The following is a 22,939-nucleotide window of genomic DNA, read 5'->3' on the forward strand; positions in this document are numbered from 1 at the left end:
TGGTGTTTGGAAGAGACGATGGCCAGCTGCTGTCCAAGCGTTTTGTTGAAGCGCTCCACAAGGCCATCACTTTGAGGATGGAGAGGAGTAGTGCGGGTCTTGTGCATACCCAGCCTCTCAAACATGGTGGCGAACACACGGGATTCAAAGTTTCTGCCTTGGTCGCTGTGGATGGACTCTGCAGCTCCAAACCTGCTGAACATCCCCGTTGTCAGGGCATCGAGGATGGTCTCTGCCTCCTGGTCAGGCAGAGCATAGGCTTCGGGCCATTTTGTGAAATTGTCCATGGCCGTGAGCACCCAGCGGTTTCCACTGTCTGTGGTGGTGAACGGCCCAACTACATCCACTCCCACCCTCTCCATGGAGCCCCCACTGGGAACTGTTGGAGCTGAGCATGAGAGCGGCCTGGGGGGCCCTTTCTCGCTGTGCAGTTGTCACAGCGCAGCAAAAGTCCTCCACATCCCTCTTGTGCTGCCGCCAGTAAAAGCCATGACGGAGGTGGCGCAATGTTTTTGTGACCCCAAAGTGTCCAGTCCCCTCCCCCCCATGAGTACTCTGGAGCACAGACTCCTGCAATGCTTTACGTGCGGCTGAAGCTCCTCCAACCAGCGTGCCACCTGCCCCTCTGGCTCTCTGAAAGACATGAGCCACTGGAGAGCAGAGTGGTCAGTCCTTACAGTAAAGGGCAGGCCACCCAGGTAGTACTTGAAGTGTTTGAGGGAAGCCACAACAGCCAAGAGCTTCCACCGGGTGACACAGTAGCAGCGCTCATGTTTGTCAAATGTTATTGCTGAAGTACGCCACCACTCTCTCTCCCTCTGGCCCAACCTGGGCCAGCACCCCACCCATGCCCACATTGCTTGCGTCTGTGTCCAGGATAAAGGGCAAGGTGAGGTCAGGGGGACGAGCATGGGGGCCTCGATCAGTGCATGTTTGAGGGTGTTGAACGCCTCCTCACACTCCACTGTCCAAGTGAAAGCCTTGTCCTTCGGCAGCAAGCGGTTCAGGGGAGCAGCGGCACTTGAGAAGCCCCGTACAAACCTCCTGTAGTACGAAGCCAGCCCCAGGAAGCTCTTCAGCTGACGCTGACCCTGGTCGCTGGTCAGTCTCTGACAGCCCCCACCTTGTCCTCCATGGTGCTGATCCCCTCCTTCCCCACTCTGTGGCCCAAGAAGGACACCTCTCCTCATGAAGTGGCACTTCTCGGGGTGGAGCTTCAGACCTGCTGCAGCCACCCTCTCCAGCACAAGCCGTAGTGCCCCCAGGGCTAACTGGAAGGAGCTGGCATGGGCCATGATGTCATTGAGGTATACCAGACACTGCTGTCGGGGGATGCCATCCAGCACCCTGTCCATCAAACGCTCAAAAGTAGCTGGAGCGTTGCACAGGCCGAAGCACAGGACCTTGAACTGCCAGAGTCCTCTGTTAGTGGATAATGCAGTTTTGGCTCTGGCCTCTGGGGAGAGGGGCACCTGCCAGTAGCCACTGCGGAGGTCTAGTGAGGAGAACCAGGAGGACCCCCTAACCAGGTCCAGGGACTCATTGATACGTGGTATGAGTCCTTCCTGGTTACCTCATTCAGCCGCCTGTAGTCCGCACAGAACCTCAGCTTGCCCCCCTTCTTCGGAAACATGACGACTGGCGCCGCCCAGGGCTGTCTGAGGGCTCGATGAAGTCTGCCCGCTGCATCTCCAACACAGCCTTGTCTGCCGCCGCCTGGCGTGCCAGCGGGATACGGCGGGGATGCATCTTGATGGGTCGAGCATCACCTGTGTCGATCTCATGCTGCACCAGATGAGTCTGACCCACCTCTTCCTCACTCAGCGCAAAGCTGTCTCTGAATTCAAACAGCAACTGCCACAACAGTTTCTGCTGCTCTGTGTCAAGACCAACACAGTTCCTACCCCATATCTCCCTCACTGCAGACAGTGTCCTCTCCTCTCCCATCTGGGGTAGCTGGGCTTTGGGCGCGGCCCGGGCTCACAGAGGGCTGTGTCGTGGAGGTAGCTTGGGGAATGTAACACACAGCCGTAGGTGACAGGGGGGCTGGGGAAAAGTCACACACAGATGTGGGGGAGGGGGACAGCCATGAGTCTCTGCTGCTTTAACTGTTGGAGTAAAGGGTTTGTTGTGTTGAGTGAATGTGACATTAGGGGGGGGGGCATGGTGACTTCCTGCCCTCCCTGGAAGCTCAGTGTGCCCCGATTTAGGTCTAACTGGCAGCCTGTGCTCCTAAGAAAGTCCAACCCCAGGATACAAGGGTCCTGCACAGCTGCCACCCACACAGGGTGACGCACAGACCTGCCCCTACTGTCAGAGTCATTATTCCCTTCCCTTTCATGGGTGCCAGCTCACCTGTGACAGTTGCACAGTTGGCACAATATCTGGCCTCACCAGGGTTACTGTGGACCCAGTGTCCACCAGGGTGGAGCAGGGCACCCCCTCCACAGTGACAGGGACATGACAAAAGTCCCCAACACAGGTCCGGCCCACCACAACAACAGGCTCCATCCGCATGCCCTTGTCTGCTTCTGGGGGAAGTGGAGCCTTGCTTCCCCTTCTGTGCCAGTGGGCTCCTCCTGAAAAAGTGGTGGATGGAATAGAAAACCAGGGATCCGCACTACCCGGTCTATGCGGACCCCAAGACATTTCCCTGAGCTCTGGGGGACATGGGGCAATCCCGGCGCAGATGGCCTGGCTGGCCAGAACCCCAGCAGACCCTGTTTCGTGCCACCTGTAGCGACACAGCGCGAATGAGTTCTATCATTTCAGCCACCCATGCAGGCTTTTCCGGCTCCGGGCTGCTCTGCCCCCCAGCTCGCACAGAGGGTCTGTCTCCCTGCACCCCCACCAAAGCCCCAGCTGAAGCCCCAACCCACACCAGCTCCCTCTCCAAAGCCATCTCCAAGGCTATCTGCAGTGACTCAGGATGAGCCAGCTGGGTCTGTATGCGTAGAGAGCGCCTGTATGAACTGGTCCCGTGCTAGCTCGCTCTGCACGGAGGGGGGCATGTGAGCATATGCCTGCCGAGAGAGGCTCTCAATGTCATTAGCTAGCACCCGTAGAGGCTCTCCAGGCTGCCTGCGTCTATTACTCAGTGCGGAGCGCAGTAGCCCAGGCTGTACACACATAGCGCCTCCTCAGTGCTCCCACTAAAGCACCATAATCATGTCTGTCCTCGGGGCTAATCAATATCAAACAGGCCAGAGCATCATCTGTGAGGCATACAGCCAACTGCAGTGCCCTTTCTTCATCCGAACCCCCGCTAAAATGAGCTAACAGTTCAAACTGAGAATGAAAAGCTTCCCAATCCGCCTTACCAGAATACTTCGGGGTCTTAACAGATACGGACGCAGCCGGGAACTGTTTACATCCTGAGCCCCAGATTGCTCGTCCTGCCGCGTCGACGTCATCCCTTCGGTCCGCCCACCAGAATCCGCGCGAAGCACATTCGACGAGGCACTCATGCCCGCTTCAGCCGCCATCACTAAAACGCCCTCCCTCAAGCGGCCTCTGGGCTCCGACGCCCTGGTGATCTCCTCAGCCAGATCCTCCGACGTCCATGCACACGCACTTCCTTGGCCATAATCGTCCCCTACCTCCACCTATCGGATTCCCTCGAAGCATTTTCAACCACGTTCCCACCTACGGTAGCTAGCCACAGAAGTCAGCTAGCTAGCTGGCTAACTTTTATCAACGTTTTTACTTCTGACACCAACCTGACTAGATCATAAAGGAACAATTGTCCAGACAGAGGATTGAGATTGCAGATAGCAGGTTCATTGGCATGTCGGACCCCGCGAACACTGGGTACTGGTAAGTACAACACAACCACCTACTAGCCTAACACATGACACACAGCTGTCTGTGCGGGTCGCTACAATATACTATAATATGATTGGGCACTAGAAAATTGTTTGCTATGGTTGATTGGCTCAGATCAAGTGTGCATTCAGCCAGACAAACACCGGTTCGTAGCACTCGTTGATTGGATGTAGGCTACCGCTGCACAACTTAGGTTCTGCCTGATTAAAATGTCACCAAAGTTGAATATTATGCAATGTAATAACTGTCCAATCAAATCAAATCAAATCAAATTGTATTTGTCACATACACATGGTTAGCAGATGTTAATGCGAGTGTAGCGAAATGCTTGTGCTTCTAGTTCCGACAATGCAGTGATAACCAATAAGTAATCTAATTTTTCTTTTTTTTAAAGCCTGTCACATCTGTGAATGTGGAATGTGTTTTGTTGGTTGATTGAAAAACAAGAAATCTTAATAAAACTTTAAATTGAAAAAAAAATGCATTGGTTGTGTAAGGAGGTGCTATTTCTTATGCAAATGACCAGCTTACTGCTATTACATTGCTATAACTGAGACAACGTATTTTCACAGTGAAACATGTTAGGTCCCATACAGGATAGCTTCCACACCCACACACACACAGCACACACACATACACACACTAACTGCCGAGGACACACAGATAAGACATACACCCACACATTGGGAGGAAGAGACACAGCCTTGACTTGCAGACACAAGCACACACACACAATCTCCTTCCTATCCGAACATTGTGTGACTGAGAACAGCCCGACGAGACTCTGAGGAACGACGGACGGCTCAACAGGACCAATCCAAGAAGACAACACCTCAACTGTGGCCAACCAAAAGACCGGGACTTCCAGACTCAACCTACTTTCTGTACTGTACATAACATGCTTGCAATCTGTTATCGGGGCTTCTTTCTGCTGGTTCCTTGTGAGCCAAATGAATGAGCCCGTATACGTTGTACCAGATATCTTTACTCTGAATAAACTGTCGCTTGTCATACAATTTACCACCTTGTCTGAATCGATCCTTGACCGACTCGCCCCATCTACATATCCCATTATCAACAGTTGTAAGTAAGTATTTCACTGTAAGGTCTATGTTGTATTCGGTGCATGTGACTAATACAATCTGATTTAATTTGATTTGGAGCGGAATTAGTGGAATGGTATCAAATACATAAAAGACGTGCTTCCATGTGTTGGATGCCATTCCATTCCCTCCGTTCCAGCCATTATTATGAGCCGTCCTCCCCTCATCAGCCTCCACTGATGCATACATAAGTACACCCACCCGCATACATACACACACTCTTCCCAAAGGGCTGAGGCCTGCGCTAAAGCTGCAGCTGTCTTCTTCCTCTGCGGTGCCCAGGGAAAAGTGTGATTTATAGCATGAGAGAACTCTACTCTGCAACCTTAAGCAGTTCTAGCTGCCAAGTGTATTTACTGTACAGGCCCCATCCTGCACTTTCAATTGAATGGGGGTGGAGGTGTAGACTACACACAACAGTGGTCTTGGCCGTGGCAGTGTCCAAATAGCCATGCCTGCGTCCTAAATAGTAGGCCGTTTAAAATTGCGAAAAATATGACAACAGCTGATCTTTTAGATATGGGTATGTGCTACCGAAATCAATAAATTGTCACGCATGCTCCCGCTCTTCCTCCCTCTCGCGCTAAGGGGCGCCAGGAACCCCAGCATTACGCACTCATGCCACCATCAGTATGTAACACCTGCCTTCCCCCGGTCACACGCATAAGCGATCATTGAACTCACGTGGTCTCAATTGCTTGTGTCATTACCTTCTTTATATCTGTCTGTTTCCAAGCTCTGTTCCCTGCATCGGAATTAATATCTCATGTTTGTGTTACCCGTATTCTGACGCTGCTTCTGTCTTCTTTCCTTGTCTGTTCCCGAATAAATGTCTGACTCCCTGTACCTGCTTTTCCAGCATCACTCCTTACACAAATAGCGGAAAACAACGCAATCTTAGTATGCCTATGCGAAAATAGAATGTTTTATAGTATGTGAATTTTCGAAAGTCGAGTATGGTTTAAATGCCAGGATGTTTTACTAATTTCGGCTTTTCATCCAGTAGAATTTGATGCACACTTTTCGACAATGCATTGGAAGAGGTGGGCTGCGAGTGATAGGCCCTAGTTCTCTTCAAGTAGTCAAACAACAAAAACTAAACTACTTATGCCTAATTAGGGAAGACACCGAATAGCGAAGTTTATGCTGTGGTGTTCAAATGTAGCCTAAGTAGTTTTGTTCTCCTTAAAATGAACATGAGTATTGCATCGTACTGTAGGCTACATCTTTGAAAACACATGACATTTTTATTTCATTTTTTACCCAAAGTGGATTTCTGTTTTCTCATTGAAAAATGTTTCTTGTTCTCTTGGCCTTTGCCAGAGCTTCTAAAATAAATACTAAACATTTGATTTCTGAGTGTGTCGGCACCGGGGACTTGAGATGTGGCCTGCATTATAGATGTCATGTTAATCAGGCCTTTTGACTTGAGCACATGGATTGTTTGAGTTTTGTAGGCTAGGCTACCTATTTAATTTATGGATCAAGCCTTAGCAGTCATTCTGATCTCATTCCCAATGATCAATACTTTAGTTCAGTATGTTGCTCTCCAGCGGTTCTGAATTTGCGATGCACCTGACTGTCCATGTTTTTCTGTGCAATAGCTTTTCAAAATTAAATGGAGTCGAAGCCTTTTGATTTGAACATTTGAAAACGTTTGGTGTGTAATGGGCTAATTGATTTAATTGTTATATGTTACAGCGCTTTGGTTTCACTATTAAATATATTGAATTGGAACCAAATTATCTGTTTCTGTCTTCAGTTCCTGTTAAATAGGATAGATGGGCTATTTTTATATAATTTATTTTTTACCTTTATTTAACTAGGCAAGTCAGTTAAGAACAAATTCTTATTTACAATGACGGTATACAATGTAGGTCGAATGTGGTAGTCTGCCTATAACCAGCCTGAGTAGACCTATAACACCATTCCTATTATATTCTGAGTTCAGAGAAATTAATTGAATTGGAAACTAGCTATTGTCAGGCTGGTTAATGCCATGCATGTCTGTTGAATTTGGAAAACAACACCCGCACTCGGCCCCACCAATACTCAGCCAGTCAGGAGCCGCTACTGTTTGGCGTGGCATACTGCATACTACTAAATGGTACATGCTAAATAGTATGTGACGGTGAGTAGATAGTAGGCTGTACGCTAGTATTGGTATTCGGACACGGCCACTGAGTGATTTAGTGAAGGAGAGTGAGAGAGAGAAATAGAGCGTGTAATCCTTGGGAGAACTTTAATCAAAATGTTGCAAATCATTACATCTCCCGGCTGTAGGGAAATGTAATGCTGTTAAACTGTTAATGAAAAAAATCCCCCCTTTGCCCCCACATACTGGGGCGGCAGGGTAGTCTAGTGGTTAGAGCGTTGAACTAGTAACCGAAAGGTTGCAAGTTCGAATCCCCGAGCTGACAAGGTACAAATCTGTCGTTCTCCCCCTGAACAGGCAGTTAACTCACTCTTCCTAGGCCGTCATTGAAAATAAGAATTTGTTCTTAACTGACTTGCCTAGTTAAATAAAGATAAAAAATAAAATAAAAATACTGTACATACAGCTGGGTAAAACCAGCCAGTCCTTCAGTATATACAATTCTCTCTTCACCAGGCCACATATATGATTACAGGTGTGCCTTGGAGGAAAAGGCCTTCCATAATTCATGAAACATGCCAAGGCCTTATATTGCTGGCCCATGTTTAACATACTGTATATTCGGGAAAGAAAAAAACAACAACCCCAAAAGCTCATCCTATGATGTGATGATTCAAAGCCTTTATTCCTTCATCTAAAGAAATGTCAGAGGGAAAAGTGGTGTTTCTGCACCAGTGGCTGTCGGTGCCGTTTAAGATGAGGGAGGATGTTTATTATGTTTTTTAATGAGACGAGTCAGCTTATAGGGAGGAGGTACAGTAAGTGAACTGGTATTGCGGTACCAAGACAATAACCTTTCCCTTAATGTCAGCAAAACAAGGTAGTTGATTGTTGACTTCAGGAAGCAGAGGAGGGAGCATGCCCCGATCTACATAAATGGGACTGCAGTTTTTAGTTTCTTGTCGTCCACTTCACAGAGGACTTGACATGGACCAGTCGTGGCCCGTCTTTTTGAGCCCCACCTGTTTAACTAAAAAACAACATGTTTTGCAAGTTATTTTGGCATTACTACGTGTCAAATATCAGTTTGGAAACAATGTAAAAACATTTTTAAGTTAATAAAGCTGCATACAAACATGGTCTCTTTTTTGCTTTCTTGAGTAAGGCAGCTCCAAAATGCAGGTGTTTCAGCCTAGCTCAGTGCTTTCCTAAAGTGGAGGGGCAGCCAGTGAAAAAATACAGAGCGTAGGGGCTGGTAATATTTTCTAGCTGTGCCGAGATTGGCTCATTGTTCTGTCACTCATGGGGACACTATGGCACAGCAAAATCTACGGGGAGAGCTAGAAAGTTCAATTCCCTTGGGTGCTGCCATAGATTTACATTAGAGGCACCCATCCAAGAAGGCTCAAGGTCATTGGCCACAGATAAAATGACGTCAAATAACGTTATATCTACCGGAGCTTTGATTGGACTGATCATGTCAACGTCATACTTTAAAAATCTTAGCCAGAAAGCTAGACAAGCAGTCATCTTCATGAATCACGTCGACAATCTGCTGCCAAATCCTTTTCAATCCTTTTCATATGAAAATAAATTATAGATAACACGTATTGGTGCTCATCAGCCATTGGACATAAACATTACACAACAAGTTGGAAATTGCGAATTCAACAATGAATGGTTTTGAAGGAATCAGTGGCTAACTGCAAGCATTGCAAAGCAATTAATAATCATGCAGCACCTTATGTCGCATATTTGAGATAAACAAGAAATGTTGGTACATATAAGTGTCTTACATCGGCTGAAAGCTTTAATTCTTGTTAATATAACTGCACTGTCCAATTTACAGTAGCTATTACTGCGAAAAAATGCCATGCGACTGTTTGAGTGATAGGTTTGATAAATTCACCTCTGAAGGTGAAATGTGTACTTACATTCTGAAATCTTGCTCTGATTTATCATCCAAAGGGTTCCAGAAATAACATGAAGTGTCGTTTTGTTAGATAAAATCATCAAGGTCCATATAGCATGCACTATCAATTTTGTTTTTCCACTCGTTCAATTTGCAAAGAAAGGAATCTGTGACAATCTAACCCTAAACGTTGTTTCAAGCAGTCAATTTACGTTCGTATGTATTCCTCAGAGATCCTACAACGTAACAAGACTTTACTATATCATTAGGGGTGTCGAATATCCTATAGGACACCAAATTTGGTCAGAGAGCGACGCCTTCATGGCACGCGATGACGCGGCCGTTCTTCATTTGATCGACTGTATCTTTGTAAAATAAACACCAATCAGGGTCAAACAAAGCTAGCTAGATAGCCAATGAGCTGGGTTTTACGGGAGTATCTGGAAACCCTGTCTCTGTTGCAAAATGTAGGCGCTAACCTTTTGCGACAGCATGCCTTTTCCTTTTAGACAGAAAGTATTCGAATATTCAGAGTTATGAAGTTATGAAAACTGGTTGTTTTGCAAATGTTGAACTTATAATATGGCTACTAATACTGGAAAAGCTAAATCAAAGTCCAAGTATACAGATTTGACAATATTCTTGCAGAAAAATTTGGCCAAATGTACCTGGGTGTCTTCACACTGAATGTCATGTAGTTCGCTCATTCTTGAAGTTATTCCTCGGAACACCATCGGAATTACAACCAGAGTGATGGCTTGAACTGGGACCTTTCTCTTGCATTTCAAAGATGGTGGTAGAAAAAAAGTTGTTTTTTCTTTTCTTTTCTTCTATAAGATCTATTGTGTTATATTCTCCTACATTCAAGTCACATTTCCACAAACTTCAAAGTGTTTTCTTTCAAATGGTATCAAGAATATGCATATCCTTGCTTCAGGGCCTGAGCTACAGGCAGTTTGTTTTGGGTATGTCATTTTAGGCAAAAATTGGGAAAAAAAGGGGTTATCCCTAAGAAGTTTTAATATTTTGCTTCTCCTGCCTGCTATTCGGGCCTCTTTTCCAAGCTTAAAAGAATAAACATTCAAACGCAACACCATGGGCCAGAAAAGGTTGAATACATTGGCAATGCTGTCAATCCAACATGACTTCTGCCGTGTTCAAAACAACTGGAAACTCGGAACTGGGAAATCTTAGACTTCTGTTAATTCAAGACAACTGGGAACTTGGATAAAAATAAGCTCAGACTGGAAAAATACATTTTGAGCGACTTTGATGACAACGTTTGATGACAAGAAATTTGTCCACCTGTTCAATTGAGCACAGCAAAACGGTGAGTCCAAAAACATATTGTATGCTGCTGCATAAATGATGTAATATGCCAGGGAGATATGTATACTGTAGCTAAGAAAGTCATTTGTGTGTATTGTTGTGAATTGTTAGATACTACTGCACTGTTGGAGCTAGGAACATCCGCAATAACATCTGGTAAATATGTGTATATGACCATTTTTTTTTGGGATTCAGTTGAAAATAAATAATAATTGAAAGGGAAGTAATGAGCAACGGCTGAGGGAATCATGAAGTTATGAGATGGATGACCCTCGGGTCATAAAAATGTAGGCTAATTGTGTGTCCATCTGGCATATGCTCATATGAGCTGAAACCTCTCGGCTGCAAGAATAGAGAGAAAAATGTGGGTGAAGTGATGAAATCACTGATGAATGCTAATTCAGAGCACTTAGTGCAGATGCAATTAAATGCTTCATGTCACTTTGGCATCATTATAAAAAATAACACAGTCTTACAAAAACAGGTTTGGCATCTGTTATCTGGGACAGATTCATGTTCTGTTATCTTCCAGATCATTGGTACCAACTGATTGCTGTGCGTTATGCATGAACAACAGGCCAACGGTGCGAGACAGGCATTCATTACCTGCATCATTCAATGAATAGAGTACATTTTGGGTAGTGCGCATTTGTCCAACATTTTTATTTATTTTACAAAATGTTTACAATCTGTAATAAAGAACAGATGTTCAACTTCAAAGAAAAACATGTTTTCCCATCTCTTGGGTAAAAAAAAGAAAGAAAAAAATAAGATAGTATGTACCAGTGCCATTAAAGTAAAAGACTGTAACATGGTTGAGGTTTTCATCTTAATTCAGCCAGAAATCCTCTTGTGACAGGGGGAATGAAAGCTTGTTGTGTACAACAGGGAGGGGCATTTGAAAACAAGCTTTAAAAAATGAAATTGTTAAAACATTGCTTGTCTATCTATCTATGGGTAACACTGTTGACGTGTAATACATGACACAATCATTTTTCCTCTACAAAACACCAGCAAATGGCCAAAAAGAGTAGGACCAGCTCACTTGCTTTTACACTATGATTCGACTATTCTATGTACAATGTGTATTTTATATTTTCATTTTTTTAAAGGAATAGTTTCACAAATTAAAACGAGAGTTCAGTTCAAGTGCATAACAGGATTAACCTTAAAATTAGGTACAGATGTAAATTAATCACTAATCACATGAAGTACATAATAATCTTCAGAAAGGATTTTGTCAAAGAAAGAACATAACTAGGGCTTTACAATGTTGGTGAGAACTTGAAGAAATGTTGGGGTTAAGTGGGTTGAAATCTTCCTAGAAGTAGGAAAAACAAGGCACATTTCAAAAATCAGATTTTTGGCACTTTAGCAAGTCTTTTCATATACAATGTCTGATTTATTGAATTTTCCATGTGGTCTATATTAAAGGACACTTCATTTAATATAACATGCTTTTAAAATTAAATATTGGTGAACGACTTCAACTTAAAATATCAATCGAATACAAAAAGGACTCCTTTTGTGGAACGACCCACCTCTATTTAACCTTTATTTAACTAGGCAAGTCAGTTCAGAACAAATTCTTATTTATAATGACGGCCTACCAAAAGGCAAAAGGCCTCCTGCAGGGACGGGGGCCTGGGAAAAAAAATAAAATAAACACAATATAAATATAGGACAAAACACACATTAGATAGGGGGGAGTGAGGCCGAAGAGGGTTTTTATAAATAAGCATCAACCAGTGGGTCTTGCGACTGGTATACAGAGATGACCAGTTTACAGAGGAGTATAGAGTGCACTGGTGTCCTATAAGGAGCATTGGTAGCAGATATGATGGCCGAATGGTAAAGAACATCCAGCCGCTTGAGAGCACCCTTACCTGGGTACTCCCTTGGTGACAGGCAGTGGCTGAGACAGCAGATTTTCTCACTTTGTACACTGCACTCTTTGAGAGAGGTAGTTAGCAAACCAGGCCAAAGACCCCTCAGAGACACCAATACTCCTTAGCCGGCACACAAGAATGGAATGGTCTACTGTATTAAAAGCTTTTATATATACTGTAGGTACGAGGGTTTGTGTAATCTGCATAGGGATGAATCAGATATGTAATACCTGCAGTTAGTGCTCCATTACAGACAATCAAAAAACACACCTGTCTCAGGGTCACTTTCAGGGTTTATCAAGAGATAAAAATCCATCCACCCACCCGGAAAGAGAAAAGAGATACCTGTCAGGCCCAGTGAACAAATCTCCCTGGCACAGACACATACACTCTCTCTTAATCGCTCTCTGTCTCTCTCAGTCCCTCTCTTTGTCCCCCTCTCCGCAGACTCTCTCCCTGGCCCACCTTAAAAGAGCCGTGCACCTGTCTGCGGATAGGCTTTGTTCTGGGTGACAGAGCTGAGTGTTACAGATAGAGGGATCTCCTTAAACCGTCAGAGGGAGAGAGAGAGAGAGAGAGAGGGGAGAGATATGGAGGAATGGCCACTTTCTTTTCACTCTGTATGGAGAATGCATGGCTCAAAGTGCAGGGAATTGGGTGAAAATGGATGACTGTGTGGCTGCTAGATGTACTGGAGGGAGAGAAGTCCTCCCTGATGTACTCTTTAGAAGACTGAGACATTTTAGTGTCCAACTTTAAATCTCAGTCAAACAATCATCACAAAATATCATTTAGTATCACACTCTTTATATAGTTTTATGTAACAATCAATAACATAGATGTTTTCTGTTATATAACCTAATGTAGGCTAGCCACAGGTGGCAGTCTCCTGTGGTGTGGTGGCTGTTCCTCTGAGCTAATTGGGTACTAGTGGGCTCCAGCAATGCCACAAGGTGAACAGTTGATGACGTGGTGTGTGGGCTACAGCACTGTGCAGAGAGAAAGTAGATAGAAGTAGCCCAGAACAGAAGTCTCAGGCCTCTGCTGTAGGAAAGCCACTACCAGCTACCACTGTTTCACTTATCAATGAGCATCCCCATCTGCATTCCCCATCTCAGCTCAGGGGGAGCGGGTGGACAAGCCACTACCTCAGCAAAATAGCACCCTATTACCTTGTTAGTGCACTACTTTACTACCATAGGGCTCTGGTCCAAAGTAGTGCGCCATAAAGGGAAAAGGGTGCCATTTAATATGCAGCCCAGGAGTCAGATACTTTCAGAGACATGTCTCAGTACACAGAGATGGTTCAGCTTCTGTGGGTGGCAGGAAAACATGATCTTGTCATACACACAGAGCAGATGCGAGGTGGTTGTCTGATGGGTTGACTTGTTATGACATTGTTTTGAAGTAAAGTACTTGCTTGAAGTTGACTAGAAACGACATATTACAAATAACAGTATGGGTGAAAATATGAAATGCAATTTCCTTTGTTAAACAGCTGTTACTGGATGATTTCCAGCTTCCTGAATACTCATTGCTTGTACTACTATAAGTAGATTCTGAGGGGTTTGTTCACCTGCAGTGGGGTAAAACAAAAACTCAGGAAGTGAAGGGACACTAATCTCAAATAGTCTCCCTGTAACATTACAAATTATAATAAGCATCACTGTCATAATGGAGTACTGATATGCCATTATATGCACCATGAGATACATCTGCTGCACCCTTATTTCCTGTCCAGTATTTTTCCTGTGCCTATATTGTTCCTGTACAGTTTTTTTTATCTGTCTATGAGTGGTCAGGGAAGTGAATCGAGTTGTCGTATTACATGCATCAGATGTAATGTTTTCCTCAAACATAAAGATTAATGTATATCAAATCATCTGAATAAGCTGCCAGCAGGTGGGGGATTAGGGGGGCTAGGGGCACTAATGGCATCAACATCAGATTAATCATCACAGTCCCATAAGGTGGTTAAGCATGAAGCTCCCATCTGGCAATATGCTCCTTGTAACATCACTAGTGAGAACTATCAAAACAAACAGCCACTGTCCAGTCCTTCAAGCACCACATCTGCACCACATATGCAAGGCCTGTGTGTAGTTAGCATGCTGAAACCCCCAGAACCAGGGTGCCAAATCTTCAGCAGCATATGAAAGTTCTGTCTGCTTCAAAGGAAATTGGCCTTGGCCCAACTGCCCCACAGGCCTGTATGACTTAAAATAAGACAGGGAACAGTTTTTGTTGTTGGGTGTGTGGGTATTGATCTGGACCACTGGACATTGCTGAGTAAGTACACTAAGTGAAAAAAAATATAAAATATAGCTTTCTCTCCATCTCTTTCTATGTCTCTCTTGCATCTCCATTTTTGTAGAAATTAATTGGTTCAAAACTGTTCACACATGGTGTGTTTTCAGTACTTGATGCATTCTCTGATCCTTTGATTGGGTGGACAACATGTCAATTCATGCTGCCAGCACTCTGATAGATTGGAGGAAATCCATGGAAGGGGGTGAGAACTATGAGCCTCCTAGATTTTGTATTGAAGTCAATGAACCCAGGGAGGAGGATGGAAGCTAGCTGTCCTCCGGCTACACCATGGTGCTACCCTACAGAGTGCTGTTGAGCCTACTGTAGACCTTCATTGCAAAACAGTGTGTTTTAATAATTTATTTTGTGATGTGAATATATTTATATATTTAGTATGATATTTCTAATGGACAAAATGCCTTTCTTTCAAAAACAAGGACATTTCTAGGTGACCCCAAACTTTTGAACGGTAGTGTAAGAGGATTCAATGTACGTATTATGTACAGATAGGATATGAACTGAATGAATGAACCCACTATGGACTTTAGTGTGAGAACAATAACTTGAACCCAAAGCACATCATCCAATGTCTCTATTAGAGATGATCTTAAAAATCGCATCTAAAGAAAAAGGGTGATATTCTGCTTTTTTTAACGGCACATTTCCATGTCTCTTCTGAGTGGGTTGTGGAGAATGTGCTGAGACTGTGGAAGGTGTAGAAAACTCTCCTGTGAGGGGCATCTGCTGTGAGGAAGCATCTCGCCTGCTTTAATTCATGAGCTGTTTTCACCCTGGTCACGCACAGACTGCTCGTTAGAAGCACAACCAATGAATGGAGGATACACATAATTAGAGTAGGGTGAAATAACAGCCGCCACAGTATGCAAAGGATACTGTCACACCCTGATCTGTTTCACCTATCTTGTGCTTGTCTCCACCCCCCTCCAGGTGTCCCCCATTTTTCCCATTATCCCCTGTGCATTTATACCTGTGTTTTCTGTTTGTCTGTTGCCAGTTTGTCTTGTCTCGTCAAGCCTACCAGCGGTTTTCCTGTACTCCTGTTTCGCTCTTGTCCCTGTTTTCTAGTTTTTCAGATTTGGACTATTCTGCCTGCCCTGAGCCTGCCTGCCGTTCTGTACCTGTCTGGCACTGCCTTGGACTGCTGACCTCTGCTTGCCCTGACCCTGAGCCTGCCGTTCTGTACCTTACTGATACTGCCCTGGATTACTGACCTCTGCCTGCCCTTGACCTATCGTCTGCCTTCCCCCTGTTTTGTTAATTAACATCTGTGATTCGAACTGTCTGCATCTGGGTCTTATCCTGAGTTCTGATCGTACTAACTGGCCATGACTGACCCAGCAGACTCAGACCAGCTCTGCAACGCCGTCTCCTTCTAAGGAGCCACCATTGGATGGCACGAGTTACTTCGAGGTCTTATGGAAGGATTCCAGACCTTTTCGGAATGCCATGACTGTGTTTTGAATATATTGCTGGAGCAATTCCAATAATTTTCTGTTAGACAGACGGCCACGACAGTAACCTCCCAGCCCCTCAGTAACCCCGCTGTCAGCAGAAAATCTCTCCAAGCCACTCTGGCTTCCCGAGAACCCTGCTTTCCTCCCCCCGGAACGCTTCGCTGGAGAGTCGGAAACCTGTCCGGTGTCTCTCCCAGTGTTCCCTCATCTTCGAGCTGCAGCCCTTGTCCTTCCCTTCGGACCGCTTGAAGGTAGCGTATCTTATAACGCTGATGTCCGGGAGGGCTCCGGCAGTGTGGGAACAACAATCTGCCATGTGCTTCTGTCTGGAGGAGTTTGTGGCGGAGCTAGGCTTTCTCCAGCCAAACGTTTACGCAGACTTAACACCAAGAGTTGTCTGTATTGCGGGACTGCCGGTCATTACATGTTTACCTGTCCATTAAAAGACCAGGTAATCAGGAGGTACGAGTATTCAAGTGGGCCATACGGATCATTTCTCTTCTCCCCTTACTCGCACCCCTCTCCATGCCATCCTGCTGTGGGGTGACCAGTCAAAATCTCTCCTGGTTCTCATTGACTCTGGGGCCGATGAGCGTTTCATGGACGCTACCCTGGTGTCAGAGCTGTTCATCCCCACTCAGCCGCTCTCCATTCCCATGGACGCTAGAGCACTGAATGGGCGCTCTATAGGCAGTCACCCACAATACTACTCCTATCAACCTGCAAGTGTCAGGGAACTCCAGCGGCTCCAGCGGCTGTATTCACTGTCGGGTCTGGAGACCAAGGCTATGGGGACGTACATCGAGGATTCCCTGGCTTCAGGGTGTATCCGTCATTCTACCTCCACGCTGGTGCAGGGTTCTTCTTTGTGGAGAAGAGGGACAGGGGCCTCAATGACATCTTGGTTAAGAACACCTACCCACTACCACTCATTGCCTTGGCTTGCGAGACACTCCAGGGGGACACTATTTTCTCTAAGTTGGACCTGCGGAATGCCTACCACCTAGTGCGGATATGGGATGGTGATGAGTGGAAGACATGCTTCAACACTGCTAGTGGACATTCGATCTGACCAACGCTCCTGCTGTGTTCCAGGCCCTGGTTAACGATGTTCTCCGTGACATGTTGAACCGGTTTGTGTTCGTCTACCTCTACGACATCCTTGTTTTTATCCCGCTTAGTTCAAGAAAACGTTCTCCACGTCTGACTAGTCCTCCCGCTTCCCCTGGAGAACCAGCTTTTTGTCAAAGCAGAAACATGCGAATTCCATCACCCCACCATCTCATTCCTTGGATACATCATCGTTGCTGGTAAAGTGCAGATGGATCCCGGAAAGGTGAGAGCGGTGGTGGATTGGCTCCAACACACGTCCAGAGTGCAGCTGCAATGCTTCTTAGGATTTGCCCATTTCTATCGCCGTGTTATCCGGTTACAGCACCCTGGCTTCCCCCCTTTCAGCACTCACCTCTCACAAGGTCCCATTCACATGCTTCCCAGCTGTTGACCGGGCATTCCTGGACATTAAGCACCGCTTCACCACAGCTCCCACATTAATCCATCCGGACCCGTCCTAATCAGTTCGTGGTGGAGTTAGATGCTTCGGATTGGAGTGGGGGCCGTCCTGTACCAGCATTCTGCCCTGGACCCTTAAGATGCATCCCTGCGCCGCCTTCTCTCATCGTCTTAACGCTATGGAGAGGAATTATGATGTAAGGAATCAAGAACTACTTGCAGTGAAGATGGCATTGGAGGTGCGGAGGCACTGGTTAGAGGAGGTGGAACGTCCATTCGTTGTGTGGACAGATCACAAGAACCTGGAATATCTCCACCGCCAAGCATCTGAACTCCAGGTAAACTCAATGGGCCCTGCAGTTCACCCGGTTCAACTTTACTATCTACTACCTCCAGGGGTCCAAGAATGTTAAGCTAGATTTGCTTTCACACCGCTATAACCCTGCTGCTACACCCTAAAAACCAGAGAACATCCTTCCTACCTTGTGTCTGGCAGCTACACTCATCTGGGGAATAGAGAACCAGGTCTGTGAAGCGCAGTGTTCCCAGCTGCTCCTCACTTCCCAGGGGGAAGCCTGTTAATTTCAATAATCCAAATGCCAGAATGCTTTTCTGTCCGTTTCAACGCAGACTGTCCAACTTGCTTGTTGAGACGAGATCGAGTGTAGATCAGAGATTGCCTTCTTAATACTCTATGATATTGATAATGGCCAATGTATGCCTCTTTTGTACCTTATCATTGGGAATTCAGAGAGCAGCATCTGTAATCACCACTTGGATCACTTGAGTGACCCGGTGGCAGGGTCGCTACATCAGAATTCCTGCCAGTGTAGTAAGCAAAAGAACAGTGAGACCTGTTATTATGGTAAAGGACTCTTTAAAAAAAAATCTGTTTTTCTCTTTGTATTTCATTGCTGAGCAAGGGGCCAAAATGTGCAAACAAATTGTTTACTACCTCAGATTAAAGATTTCGGCTTTACATTCCCAAAATGGAAAGGTGAAATTCTAATCCCTTGCTAAGTGTCCTGTTCCAGACAAATCTGCCATGAAATATCCTACAAACACCTGTAAAATTGTCTCCAGTCTTCTTGCCAATCTGGCCATAATTAGAGTCAATGTTCTTAGCCAATTCCATTGAAGTTCTTTCCAGTCATGTCCCGAGTCCTATTCAATTACCTTCTCACTTCTCTTCTCCCGACTATCCTAACGTCTCCTCTCCTCTGCTCTCTTTACACATCCTATCTCTCTCTGCTCAGATGGGGATACAGGAACAGTGACCGTGCTGCCAGGTTAAACCAGGTCAGGCCACTGAACCAGACTGCTGAGCCATGCTTAATTTCCAGTCTGACAAGCCCCAGGCATTCCAAAGGCCTCCGTTCCAAGTGACTTCCCCCTGGCTAATGCGTGACCTGCACACCACAGAGTTGGTTCGTATATCACTAAAGTAATTTGGCTGGAGGCCTCTCTGCCTCTCAGCTCTGTCTCAAGCATCACCATCATTCTTTGTCTAATATCTGGGCTTATTATCTCTCAGCAATGTAGAGAGAACACCTTATTTCTAGTGGACAGATATCTGTAAATACATGTTTTTCCTGGCCTTCCTCCCTTCCCTCCCCTGCCCATGTGGATAAAGCCTGTTAATGTAAAGATTTAACACAGAGCCATGCTGGCCCATCTGTGCTTATGACTGTCGGCACACTGCCATCTGTAATCCTCCAGGGTGTTAACCAGGAAGCTGTGCGCATTAGCGTGTGTGTGCGCGAGACTATGTGCATACCAAATACACTGAGTGTACAAAACATTAAGAACACCATCCAAATATTGAGTTGCATGCCTCTTTTGCCCTCAGAACAGTTGGAAGCATTGGACTCTACAAGGTGTCAAAAGCATTCCACATGGATGCTGGCCCATGTGGACTCCAAAGCTTCCCACAGTTGTGTCAAGTTGTCTGGATGTCCTTTCTGTGGTCGAACCAAAACCCAGCAGTGTTGCAGTCACGTTTTATCTTCAATGCCCTTGCTGATGGAAGGAGGTTTTCACTCAAAATCTCACGATACATGGCCCCATTCATTCTTTCCTTTACACGGAGCAGTCGTCCTGGTCCTTTTGCAGAAAACAGCCCCAAAGCATGATGTTTCCACCCCCATGCTTCACAGTGGGTATGGTGTTATTTAGATGCAACTCAGCATTCTTTGTCCTCCAAACACGACGAGTTGAGTTTTTACCAAAAAGATATATTTTGGTTTCATCTGACCATATGACATTCTCCCAATTTTCTTCTGGATCATCCAAATGCTCTCTAGCAAACTTCAGACGGGCCTGGACATGTGCTGGCATAAGCAGGGGGACACGTCTGGCACTGCAGGATTTGAGTCCCTGGTGGCGTAGTGTGTTACTAATGTTAGGCTTTGTTACTTTGGTCCCAGCTCTCTGCAAGCCATTCACTAGCCCCCCCCCCTCCCCGTGTGGTTCTGGGATTTTTGCTCACCGTTCTTGTGATAATTTTGACCCCACGGGGTGAGATCTTGTGTGGAGCCCCAGATCGAGGGAGATTATCAGTGGTCTTGTATGCCTTCCATTTCCTAATAATGGCTCCCACAGTTGATTTCTTCAAACCAAGCTGCTTACCTATTGCAGATTCAATAGTCTCTCCAGCCTGGTGCAGGTCTTCAATTTTGTTTCTGGTGTCTTTGACAGCTCTTTGGTCTTGGCCATAGTGGAGTTTGGAGTGTGACTGTTTGAGGTTGTAGACAGGTGTCTTTTATACTGATAAGTTCAAACAGGTGCCATTAATACAAGTAACGAGTGGAGGACAGAGGAGCCTCTTAAAGAAGAAGTTACAGGCCTGTGAGCCCGAAATCTTGCTTGTTTGTAGGTGACCAAATACTTATTTTCCACCATAATTTGCAAATAAATTCATTAAAAATTCTACAATGTGATTTTCTGGAATTTCTTTTCTCATTTTGTCTGTCATAGTTGAAGTGTACCTATGATGACAATTACAGGCCTCTCTCATCTTTTTAACTGGGAGAACATGCACAATTGGTGGCTGACTAAATACTTTTTTTGCCCCACTGTATGTGATAACACTTTCCATTCCAATAAATACTTTTGAAGGGAATTTAATCAATAGCACTGGTACACATCATGTGGAAGATGGGGGCCATACAGTTGAAGTCAGAGGTTTACATACACCTTAGCAAAATACATTTAATTCCGTTTTTCACAATTCCTGACATTCAACCCTAGTAAATATTCCCTGTCTTAGGTCAGTTAGGATCACCACTTTATTTTAAGAATGTGAAATGTCAGAATAATAGTTGAGAATGATTTATTTCAGCTTTTATTTCTTTCATCACATTCCCAGTGGGTCAGAAGTTTACATACACTGAATTAGTAATTGGTAGCATTGCCTTTAAATTGTTTATCTTGGGTCAAACGTTTCGGGTAGCCTTCCACCAGCTTCCCACAATAAATTGGGTGAATTTTGGCCCATTCCTCCTGACGGAGCTGGTGTAACTGAGTCAAGTTTGTGGGCCTCCTTTCTCGCACACGCTTATTCAATTCTGCCCACAAATGTTCTACAGGATTGAGGTCAGGGCTTTGTGACGGCCACTCCAATATCTTGACTTTGTTGTCCTTAAGCCATTTGCGACCAAGCTTTAACTTCCTGACTGATGTCTTGAGATGTTGCTTCAATATATCCACATAATTTTTCTACCTCATGATGCCATCTATTTTGTGAAGTGCACCAGTCCCTCCTGCAGCAAATAACCCCCACAACATGATGCTGACACTCCCGTACTTCACGGTGGGATGGTGTTCTTCAGCTTGCAAGCCTCCCCCTTTTTCCTCCAAACATAACGATGGTCAGTATGGGCAAACGGTTCTATTTTTGCTTCATCAGACCAGAGGTCATTTCTTCAAAAAGTACGATCTTTGTCCCCATGTGCAGTTGCAAACCGTAGTCTGGCTTTTTATGGCGGTTTTGGAGCAGTGGCTCCTTCCATGCTGAGCGGCCTTTCAGGTTATGTCAATGTTGGCCTCGTTTTACTGTGGATATGATACTTTGTACCTGTTTCCTCCAGCATCTTCACAAGGTCCTTTGCTGTTGTTCTGGGATTGATTGGCACTTTTCGCATCAACATTTGTTCATCTCTAGGAGGAGACAGAACACGTCTCCTTCCTGAGCGGTATGACGGATGCGTGGTTCCATGGTGTTTATACTTGCGTACTATTGTTTGTACAGATAAACGTGGTACCTTTAGGCATTTGGGAATTTCTCCCAAGGATGAACCAGACTTGTTGAGGTCTACAATTTTTTTTTTCTGAGGTCTTGGCTGATTTCCTTTCATTTTCCCATGATGTCAAACAAAGAGGCACTGAGTTTGAAGGAAGGCCTTGAAATACATCCACAGGTACACCCCCAATTGACTCAAATGATGTTAATTAGCCTATCAGAAGTTTCTAAAGCCGTGACATAATTCTCTGGAATTTTCCAAGCTGTTTAAATGCAGTCAACTTAGTGTATGTAAACTTCTGACCCACTGGAATTGTGATACAGTGAAATCATCTGTTTGTAAACAATTGTTGGAAAAATTACTTGTGTCATTCACAAAGTAGATGTCCTAACCGACTTGCCAAAACTATAGTTTGTTAACAAGAAATTTGTGGAGTGGTTGAAAAACAAGTTTTAATGACTCCAACCTAAGTGTGTCATGTTTTGTCTTAGATTGTCTTGTCATTATGCTTTCCCTTCTGTTCGTTTCCCCCTGCTGGTCTTATTAGGTTTGTTCCCTTTTTCTATCCCTCTCTCTCCCCCTCCCTCTCTCTCCTCTCTCTATCGTTCCGTTCCTGCTCCCAGCTGTTCCTATTCCCCTAATCATCATTTAGTCTTCCCACACCTGTTCCTTATCTTTTCCCCTGATTAGAGTCCCTATTTCTTCCCTTGTTTTCCGTTCCTGTCCTGTCGGATCCTTGTCTATTGTTCACCGTGCTGTGTCTATGTATTGCCCTGTCGTGTCGTGTTTCCCTCAGATGCTGCGTGGTGAGCAGGTGTCTGAGTCTGCTACGTTCAAGTGCCTTCCCGAGGCAACCTGCAGTTCTTGATCAAGTCTCCAGTCTGTTCTCGTCATTACGAGTAGTATTATGCCTTTTGTTTGTAAAGTAACTTTACTGGATTAAATACTCTGTTTTCGCCAAGTCGCTTTTGGGTCCTCATTCACCTGCATAACAGAAGGATCCGACCAAGGAATGGACCCAGCGACTACAGATGCTCGTAACACTGCCGTCGAGATCCAAGGAGCCATGCTCGGCAGACACGAGCAGGAATTGTCTGCTGCTCGCCATGCCGTGGAGAACCTGGCCGCTCAGGTTTCCGACCTCTCTGGACAGTTCCAGAGTCTTCGTCTCGTGCCACCTGTTACTTCCTGGCCTGCCGAGCCTCCGGAACCTAGGGTTAATAACCCACCTTGCTACTCCGGGCAGCC

Source organism: Oncorhynchus gorbuscha, linkage group LG04, assembly GCF_021184085.1.
Source record: "Oncorhynchus gorbuscha isolate QuinsamMale2020 ecotype Even-year linkage group LG04, OgorEven_v1.0, whole genome shotgun sequence".
NCBI classification, from domain to species: domain Eukaryota; kingdom Metazoa; phylum Chordata; class Actinopteri; order Salmoniformes; family Salmonidae; genus Oncorhynchus; species Oncorhynchus gorbuscha.